Below are 9832 nucleotides of genomic sequence, written 5' to 3'. Positions count from 1 at the left end.
TTTGTATATGGTATTTTATTTATATTATGAGAAATTAAATGCAAATTTAATTGAAAAATTAATAAATATATAAATTTTTTTTTAAACATTTAAATTTAAGATATGCAAAAATGTGTGTCATCTTCATTTATGACATGTCCTTTCTTGACAGGGGCTTTCTTGATACGCATTGCGTGACATTAACACGTGCGTCGTAAGGTTACGACATGCGGATGCGTGTCGCCTTCCTTTATGACAGGGCCTTCCTTGATACGCATTGCGTGTCGTAAACGCGCGTCGTAATTGCGCGTCGTAAATCAGCGTTGTAAATGCGCGTCATCTCTCTTTATGACAGGGCCTTCCTTGACGCGCATTTGCGCGTCGTCTGAGCCTTTTACGACGTGCAATGATCGTCATAAAAGGCTGTTCTTCTAGTAGTGATATCGGTTCTTGATGTTCAATTTGTTCAACTTGCGATAGTCTATACACATCCGAAGGAATCTATTTTTCCCCTCCAAAAACAATATTGGGGCTCCTCAGGGTTAGGAACTCGGTCTAATGAACCCTTTGTCGAGCAGCTCATTGAGCTGACTAGATAACTCCTGCAATTCTGTTGGCGCTATTCGATTACGGGGGTTTGACTACGAGGGTAGTTCCAGGAATTAGGTCGATGCGAAACTCAACTTGACGTTCGGGAGGAATTCCTAGAAGCTCTTCGGGAAAGACACCAGGAAAATTGCAGACTTCGGGGATGCAACTTCCTGTTTCTCGATGGTCACATCGGCTAGGAATTTATGGCACTCCCTTCAGGGAAGCCTTTTGAGCTTTGATGTACGAAATGATGCAAGGGCTGAAACTAAGTTTATCGCCGTAGATTATAAGAGTTTGACCAGAGGGAAGGTATAGATGGATAGATTTTTCGGAACAAAGGATATTAGCAAAATTGAGACTCAATCAATCCATGCCAATGATAACATCAAAGCTCTTTATTGAAAAACTGGCATAAGATTGATGGGAAAAGAATGATCGCCGAGGGTAAGGGTACAACCTATGAATATGTCGCTAGCATTATCTTTCTCACTGTTAGCCATTTCGACGGTAGACGTTTCGATTGTTAATGGAGGACTAAGATTTAAGAAGATGTTTGAATGAATAGATAACAGATTCTCTTTCAACACTATAATCGAAAAGGTTTGCAAGTATAAGGGCTGTCGAGGAGGAATATACCTGTGGCAACGGTGGGATCGGCAGCTGTCTCATCTTGTCCCATAGCTAAGACTCTCCCAGTGTTGCCAGTTGTTGTTGTTTTAGGGCAGTTTCTCTTGTAATGGCCAACTTCACCACAACCATAACAGATCTGACCGACACCTGCTTTAGAAGCTTGATTGGTTGATTGGGCTGGCGCCTTGCAGAATCAAATCGTATGCCCCTTTTTACCACAGTTGGAGCATGACAGCTCATGGCAGGGGCCGGGGTTATGGTGGTATTTACACTTGTCGCATTGGGGAAGGCTACCGGCATACCTACTAGTAGGTGTTTGAGCTGTGGATCCTAATACAGAAGCAGTAGCAGCAGGGATAGTAGCAGCATGGACTGCTACATTTTGCTGCTTCTTCGAGGACTCTAGAGAAGGCTGACTCTTCTTCTTCTTCCAAAACTTTCTTTTCTCACTGCTCCTCTCTGTTGGCTCAGGAGTGGTGGCTGCTTCCTCTAGGTCATCGCTATGGTCAATCAGGGTTTGTGCTAAGCATTTGGCACTGTCGTAGGTGTCTGGCTTCGCAGCCAAGACATTTCCCTTGGTTGGCTGGGTCAACCCCCAGATGAACCTCTGAATCTTTTTACTCTCCGGGGTAACCATTCCCGTACAAAGTAGCGTCAAGTCATCAAATCTTGAAGTGTAAGAAGCGATATCGGATACCTTCATCTTTAGGTTCCAGAGTTCATGCTCTAGCTTCTGCATTTCACCCCGAGGGAAATATTATGCAAGAAGAAGTTCCTTCATGGCCTCCCAACCCATGAAATTGGCTACAGGTAGGGTTAGGGATTTGACTCGGCCGTTCCACCAAGTTAGGGCTTTATCGGTGAACATGCAGGCGGCGAACTTCACCTTATCCGATTCAAAGCAAGCACATATTTCAAAAATAGATTCGATTTTGTCGAACCATCGGGTTAGGGCAATGACACCTCCAGTGCCATCGAAAGATGTGGGTTTCGCGTTCATAAAGTCTTTATAGGAACACTCCTTCCGGTGTCCCTGGCTACCTTCCTGGTTTTGAGATTGGGTACCACCTCCTGGACCACCGGGGCCACCGGGGTTCATTTGAGACGTGACGGCTGCCACTGCGGCAGTAACAGCTGCCTGGAACATTACATGATCAAATTAGGGAGGAGGTGGTGGCAGAGGGTTGTTGTTCTTTGAGCTGGGTCTTTTCCTTGGAGGCATCTTGATCTAAAAAGATCAGGAAAGAGAGGATGGTAAGTCCTCTGAATTGAATCAAGAGATATGGAACAGGGGATTTGTCATTATGACAGATATAGGATTCTATAAGCGATAAGCAGGAAAGAGTTATCAAAGCAAATAAACTATCACTAAAGGAATGATTGAGGAGCAACGCTAGAATGAGGATTTCTATAACGAAGTTGGCTCTAGAAATACTCCCATAGTATTTCATGTTTCGCTGCAACGACGGCTCGTTGTTTGGGTATTGGGTAAGTTTTAGGCATGCTGAACACCACAGTTACTCCCAAGCACATGTTGGCCATGTCTCGAATGAATATAGTTGATCAGGCTATATTGACCCTAGACACGACTACATAACTGCCCAGGTTTAACCACAACGTTTAACACCCATTTACTTATGTTTTGTTCTACTTATAATTACGAAATACGGCGGTTAGGTATACTTGTATTCTTTTGAAAATACTTATATTTTAAAGTATACTTTTAGTTCAGAGCACTTAAGCCCTTTAGTGTTTATGGTCTTATACCATGTAAGGTTTGGTATACAAGTTCACTATAAAAAAGGGCTCTGGTACCAATCTGTCACACCCCGAAACCGAAGGCGGAAACGTGACGGGGCGGAGGACGTCATGAAGTATCGCAACCAATGTACATAGTAAGCATAGTAAACACAAAACATTACATTACATAGATTCATTTTCATTATTTGAAAACAAAGAGTTACAAGTGTTATACATATAAGTATCATATGAACAAAAGCTAAGACGGGTCTTCTATACGCTCCGACTTCCAAAAGATCGCGGGGTACCTGTCTAATGTGGACCTGAGAATACAAGCAGTTTAAAAATCAGCATAAAGCTGGTGAGTTCATAAGCGGTTTGTTTTTCTGAAAATGAACAAGTTTCCTTTGGTTTTCTAAAAAAGTTATGAATCCAAGAAAATCCTATATTTTCTTATAAGTAAAGTTTAGTTATCCATTAGTTACACGGTCTAGATAAGAACAGTTCAGTTATCCCAGGAAAAACCCTTATTTTCCTAAAAGTTTGTGTTTGGTTATCGAATCCAAATGTAATGTACAAGTATCTACCATACTTAAAATGTTTGTGTGAAGTTTCCTGAAAGCCTGGTTATCCTTGAAATGTATGTTAGTTTTAACATGTATATAAAACTATTGTGTGGAAAGTAAACTAATTCTTAAGGTTATTAGCTTACTAAATTCATTATTACCAACAAGTAATTCTCCGTTATCTAAATTGTGACTTCCATAACCATACGATAGACTAGATATGGCAATAAGAAGTCCAAATCATTTTATAACTTTCATTACCCTTGAACCTTTCAGTTCGGCTGTAGCTAGCAGCCAGGTGCGGGGTAGTCAGCCCCATATAGATCTATACACTCAAGTCACGCTCTCCCTCCAGGAGATTCTGGTTACGGGGGTGGTCCTCCACTCACGTATCTCTATGGAGTGTTACAGAGGACATGTCTCCAATTACTAAGATTAACGAATTTACAAGTAATAATGCGGAAAATCCTATTTTAGATTCTAATTACAAAGGGCGGTTCTCCACTCGCGTATCTCTGTGGAGTTTTATAAAGGACAAATCAAAAGTACTAAACTAAAGCCTTTAACAATAATAAAGTGGAAATTCATGTGAGAAACATATATTATAACAATATATAATAAGATTTGAAAACTAACTTTGCAAGTCAAACTGTTGGTTAATACGGTTTTGATTGTTAAAAGCATGTGGAATATGAAACATTTCAAACGAAATAATAAGTTTGAGTACAAGATATCCTTGTACTTTTTCTTGTATTCCCCTTAAAAACATTGAAAAACACGGAAAAGGAGTAGGGGTATGAACTCACCAGACGAGAATTGTGTCGGTTTGGATGCTAAACGTCAGTTCGAGGCTTGAAAACGCGCGAGGTTCCTATGTAATATGAAAAGATACACATTTGTATCTAATTAGGTTTTGGACTACTAATCAAATATGAATAAACACTTCGAGACGCGAAAACACTTCATTACAAGTGTTTGGAGTGACCTGGGTAGCATCTAAGGGTGTGTATGGCTTGGATATGGAGTGTGCTCTTCAAGAGTAAACTCCTAATGGAGTTTTCGGCCCCAATGACTATCTCCCCATGAGTTTACAGACGTAAAATCGTGGTGGGGTGTTCTTGGGTGCCTAATGGCCTTACAACTCTTGGGTGCCTAATGGCCTTACAACTCTTGGTTTTAAGGCATTAGAGTGGAACTTGAACAACATAAGGACCATTTGAGGAGTTTACGACAGTAAACTAGGAGTTACAGCCGTAAACTCTCATGTACCCAATCTTATTGTGTTTTGGTGATCATAGGTTAATCACATGTGATTCTAACTCATTTTACAAGTCATATGATGAATTTAAGGCACCCTTTGACCCATTTATAAGAGTTTACGACCCATGAACCTATCCTTGGAGGGTTTACATTCTTGAACTCCTCAGGGAGTGATTTTTATCAAGTTTAAGGCCTCTAACTCATGTGTGGTTGCTTCTAGACATTAATCCAAGGCTTAGGAGGTGGTTAAGGGGCATTTTGACACCTTTAAAGGGGTTTACGGCCTATGAAATGGTGTTCACGGCCCAAGCATGTTCTTGGGTAGTAGCTCATGTTTACCCCTCAAATGTTAAGGTTTTGGTGTTCTAAGTCCAGTATTGAAAGCCCCTAAGTTATATCTAAGCTCTAAAGGTGGTTTAGGAGGGTTTTGGGGCTCAAAAACCCCTTTTATGTGTGTTTGCGGCCCAAGACTGTTCTACGGGCCGTAAACACATGATGTTGGTCCTATTCCATGATTTGAACACGAATGTGAAGGCTAAGGATGCTAATCTATGAGTTAAGGTAGTTACCTTATCGATTTGGAGCTTGAATTGAGTGATTTGGGACCTAGATCTTGGATTTGAGGAGAGAGAGTAGAGAGAGAGAGTGAAAAGGCTTCAAATGAGGCTCACTCAACTTTATATATGGTTAAAGTTTGAGACACGGTGTAATTCTACCCGATACTGACGTTAAACGAGGCTTTTGGTCGCACCCGATTAAGTTGTCGTAACCCGATATGGTCGAAACTAAAAATTTTCTAAGTAATAATTTGGGATGTTTTCATGGGTTTCTAACATGTTTGGACACCCATTAATTCATAATAGAAGTCTCGAAATAAATGAATTAATTTAAAAATGTAAACGAAAACAATTCAAAAAAGACTAATTTTAATAACGGAACGGGTTACAAAGACGGGATAAACTTCGGGTTGTCACAGAAGGCCATTTATGAAAACTGCAAAAACAAAATAGATGTTTTTAATGGCCGGATTTCAATGGAGTTTGATGAGGAGGTTGTTAATTTTAAGATTAATAATGATGATAATTTTTCTTGTGATAATATTTCTATCAATTATCTTGGTACCAGCAGTCCTTTATCTGAGGGTTGTTGTGTGTTTTCTAATGTCTCTGTTAGCTACATATTAGAGGAACTGGCAAAATATAAGCTTAAGGAAGTGAAGGAGCAATATCTGATTCCTGCCGAAGAAAAATTAGATAAAATTTTGAAAAGAAACAAACTTTTGGAAAAAGTAGAGGAGAAAGTGATGATTTCAATCGAGAAAGTACCAAAACTGTAGCTGAAATGCAAATCTGAAAAGACAAAAATCGGAAAAATTCAAAGAGAAGATCTCTAGGAAGCAAAGGAAGATCAAAAAAAGAATAAAGTCTAATTATCTGAAAGACTTATCTGAAGACAATTTGGAGTCTTTCCAGTTTGCTGAGCAAGTCCCTGATCCACCAATATTGCCCTATTTGAAGGGATCTAGAGTGATAAGAAAAAGATTTGAGCTTCAAAAAAGTCCCAACCACACTAATTCGTAAATCTGGTTGGACAAAGTCGAGCCAATAACTCTAAAAATGGGCGGCTTTCCAGGAGCCAAATCGAGGAGTAGTTTTTAGTTTTTTTACACTTTCAATAAAGAGATGGTTGTAGTTCCAAGAAAGATTAAGGAAATTAGAGGATCCGCAAAGTTACGAATTTCTACAAACTTATCAGGTATATTATTTCCTAGCTACACCCTTTTTGTTTTTATTTGCTTTATTAAGTTGTTCATTCCTCTTTGAGCATTGAGGGCAATGCATCATTTTAAGCTTGGGGAGGGGGTTAGTGTGAAAATGGCATTTTTCAGTTTTTCATGAAAAAATTTCAAAATTTTAATTTTATTTTCCTTTTTGGATTTTATTTTCTGCATTGCATTTGCATATAAAATATTTCAAAAATCCAAAAATATTTTCCTTTTTATTTTTATGCATTCGTATAAAGAAAAAAACATAAAAAGATTTTATTTTTAGTTATTTTTATTTTTATTTTACGCATTTAAAAAATTAAAAAAATTCCAAAAATTCGAAAAAATTAAAAATTTACTTGAGATGAGGATATCCTTTTACATTTGATAGCTCTGTTATAGATGAATTGTGATAGATAGATACAAGTAAGATAATTTTTAAAACGGAAATGTGGGTTGGAAAAATGAATAGTGCTTTATAAATAATTTCCTTAAATGCCTTAAAAACAACCCAGATTGGATAACCTTTATCATTCTTTGAAGTATTGAACCCTATAGTTTCTATGCCTTTTGAGGTTGGGAGGGAACTCTCCTTATACCTACATGTAGTTATCATTTTTGAGGTATTGAAGATAAGGTGGGCCTTAAAGTAAATCGGCGCCCAGTTGATATATGTTAGAAATGGTATATCAAGAAATTCGAAGAAATCTGCAATTCAAAGTCAAATCCAAGTCAAGTTAAGTCGAAATCAAGTAGCAAGCAAGTTAAATCTGAATAGTTGATCAAGACAAGGAAGATGTGTGGTATAATGAGATTGATCGCTCGAAGGAATATGATTTTGAATATCAAAGTGTGGAACTGAAACAAGTGTTTCGTTAAAATCTTGAACATAAAGTTCACCGTCAATTCCTTAATCAGCTGGAAATTTGGGGTTTCACCGTCATCATGGTTTCATGATTCAGGATCATGAACACAAACTTGTGACATACCTAAATCCTGATTGGTTTCGACTAGAAATATCTTGGGTATGTTTCATTGTGTGTGATCGTGAAAGAACATTTAGGGTGAAGAAAATTGGTAAAGAAACGAAGTGTACCTCTGCTATATTTGGACCAAGCAGTCAACTCTTAACTCGATATTAGAAGAGTGAGGTAGCTCATTGACTAATGCGAATATAGCATGATTAGGAAGGAATCCTCATGATGAGATATCCATTAAGGCTTCGAAACTCATTGAGTCGTGGAGGCTTGGGACAACATGCTGCAGCATGCTTCTAGGGACACCTAACAAATACAAAGTATCGAATTAATACCTTTCCCTAAAGATGCTATGAAAGTTCCTCCATAATAGTTCGATAGCAAGCTACATCAAAACTTGTTAACCATCCAAAAGAAAAACAAAAAATATTTTTTTGATTTTTGTTTGAGAAATGAAACAACAAAAATAAGAAAATCTTTTTGAAATTTTTGTTTTTGAAATGAAATAATAAAATAATAAAATCTTTTTGATATTCTTGGTTTTTGAAAATGAAAGGACTATAGAAAATTAGAAAATCTTACCGGAGAAACAAAACAAATAGTAGAAACATGGAGATACGATGCATCAACACAACATTTGTGCTTGGAAAACGATGTGTAGTCTGAATTGGTCAGAGGAATGTAGGAAACGAAGTGTGTCGAACACTGAACAGGGAACAGTAACTGCTAGATCAATCAACGAGATGTCGACTCTTCTAGATTTCATGACAAATTTAAACTTAGAACAATATTTGCATCAATCATGCCTAAACCTGACAAGATACTTAGACAAGTCTTTTCCTCTAAAGGTTTGGTAAACATATCAGCAAGTTGATCTATTGTCTTTACAAAGTGAACCTCAATATTTCTATCCTCAACGTGATCTTTGATGAAATGATAGCGAAGTGCTATATGTTTGGTCTTTGAATGTTGCATTGGATTATGACATAGTCATATGGCACCTTATGAATCATAATACAACGGTATCTTTTTCATGTTGATTGCATAATCACGTAGTTGACTTTGTATCCAAATGATTTGAGAAGTGCAAGCTGCAACAACAACATATTCTGCTTTGGTTGTTGAAATCGAAACACAAGTTTGTTTCTTCGATTGCCAACTTACAAGCTTTCCATCCAAAAGTTGACATCCACCACTTGTGCTTTTTTGTCATGTTGACAACCTCCAAGGTATTCAGCCGGAAATGCTTAAATGAAAATCCTATTTTCGAAGGGTACAATAAACCCAACAAAATTGTCCCTTTGAGATAACGAAAGATGTTCTTGACCACAATTAAATGAGGTTCCCTGGGATTTGAGTAATACTTAACACAATTGGAAACAATAAACATAATATCAGGTCGACTAGCAGTTAAGTATAGTAACGAACTGATCATGCTTATGTACAATGTGAGATCAATAGCAGGCTTGTCCAATGAAGGTCGAAGTCATGTGCTAACTGCCAAAGGGTACGCATAACTTCGAACTATTGGTCATTCAAAACTTTTCAAGCATATTGCTAGAATAATTCTCTTGATTGATAAAGATTCCTTCCATGCTTTGATGAATATTTAATCCCACAACGTTGTTGATCTTCCCCATCATGCTCATCTTGGACTGACTCTTCATCATATTCTCAAACTCATTCGACAATGTAGGATCAGTAGAGCCAAAGATTATATCATCAACATAAATTTGAACAAGCATAAGATGATTCCTAACTTTACTTCAAAATAGTGTGGGAGCAACTTATCCTTCTTTAAATTTCGATTGTTTTAAAAAATTGGTAAGAGTTGCATACCAGGCTTGTGGTGCCTGTTTTAACCCATAAATAGATTTATCGAGAATATACACAATGATTAGGGAATTTATCAATAATAAAACATGGTGTTCGTTCGACATACAAAGTCTCTTCCAATACACCATTCATAAAAGCGCATTTAACATCCATTTGATATACATTAAAGTCCTTGTGTGCTGCATAGGCTAAAAATATTCAAACGGACTCGAGTCTCGTGACAGGGGCGAAGGATTCTTCATAATCAATACCTTCTTGTTGCGAATACCCTTCAACAACTAGACTTGCTTTATTTCTTACCATGTTTCCTTATTTGTCACTTTTATTTTTAAAGATCTATTTTAAACCTATTACAGACACATCCTTAGGTTTTGGAACAAGCTGCCAAACTTTGTTTCGTTCAAATTCAGCCAATTTAGATTGCATGGAAACAATCCAATCTGAAACTACCATAGTATCCTTTACCGACTTTGGTTCAATTTTCAAAA

The sequence above is a fragment of the Lactuca sativa genome, chromosome 2, assembly GCF_002870075.4.
Source record: "Lactuca sativa cultivar Salinas chromosome 2, Lsat_Salinas_v11, whole genome shotgun sequence".
Classification (NCBI taxonomy): domain Eukaryota; kingdom Viridiplantae; phylum Streptophyta; class Magnoliopsida; order Asterales; family Asteraceae; genus Lactuca; species Lactuca sativa.
This window is presented reverse-complemented; position numbering follows the sequence as displayed.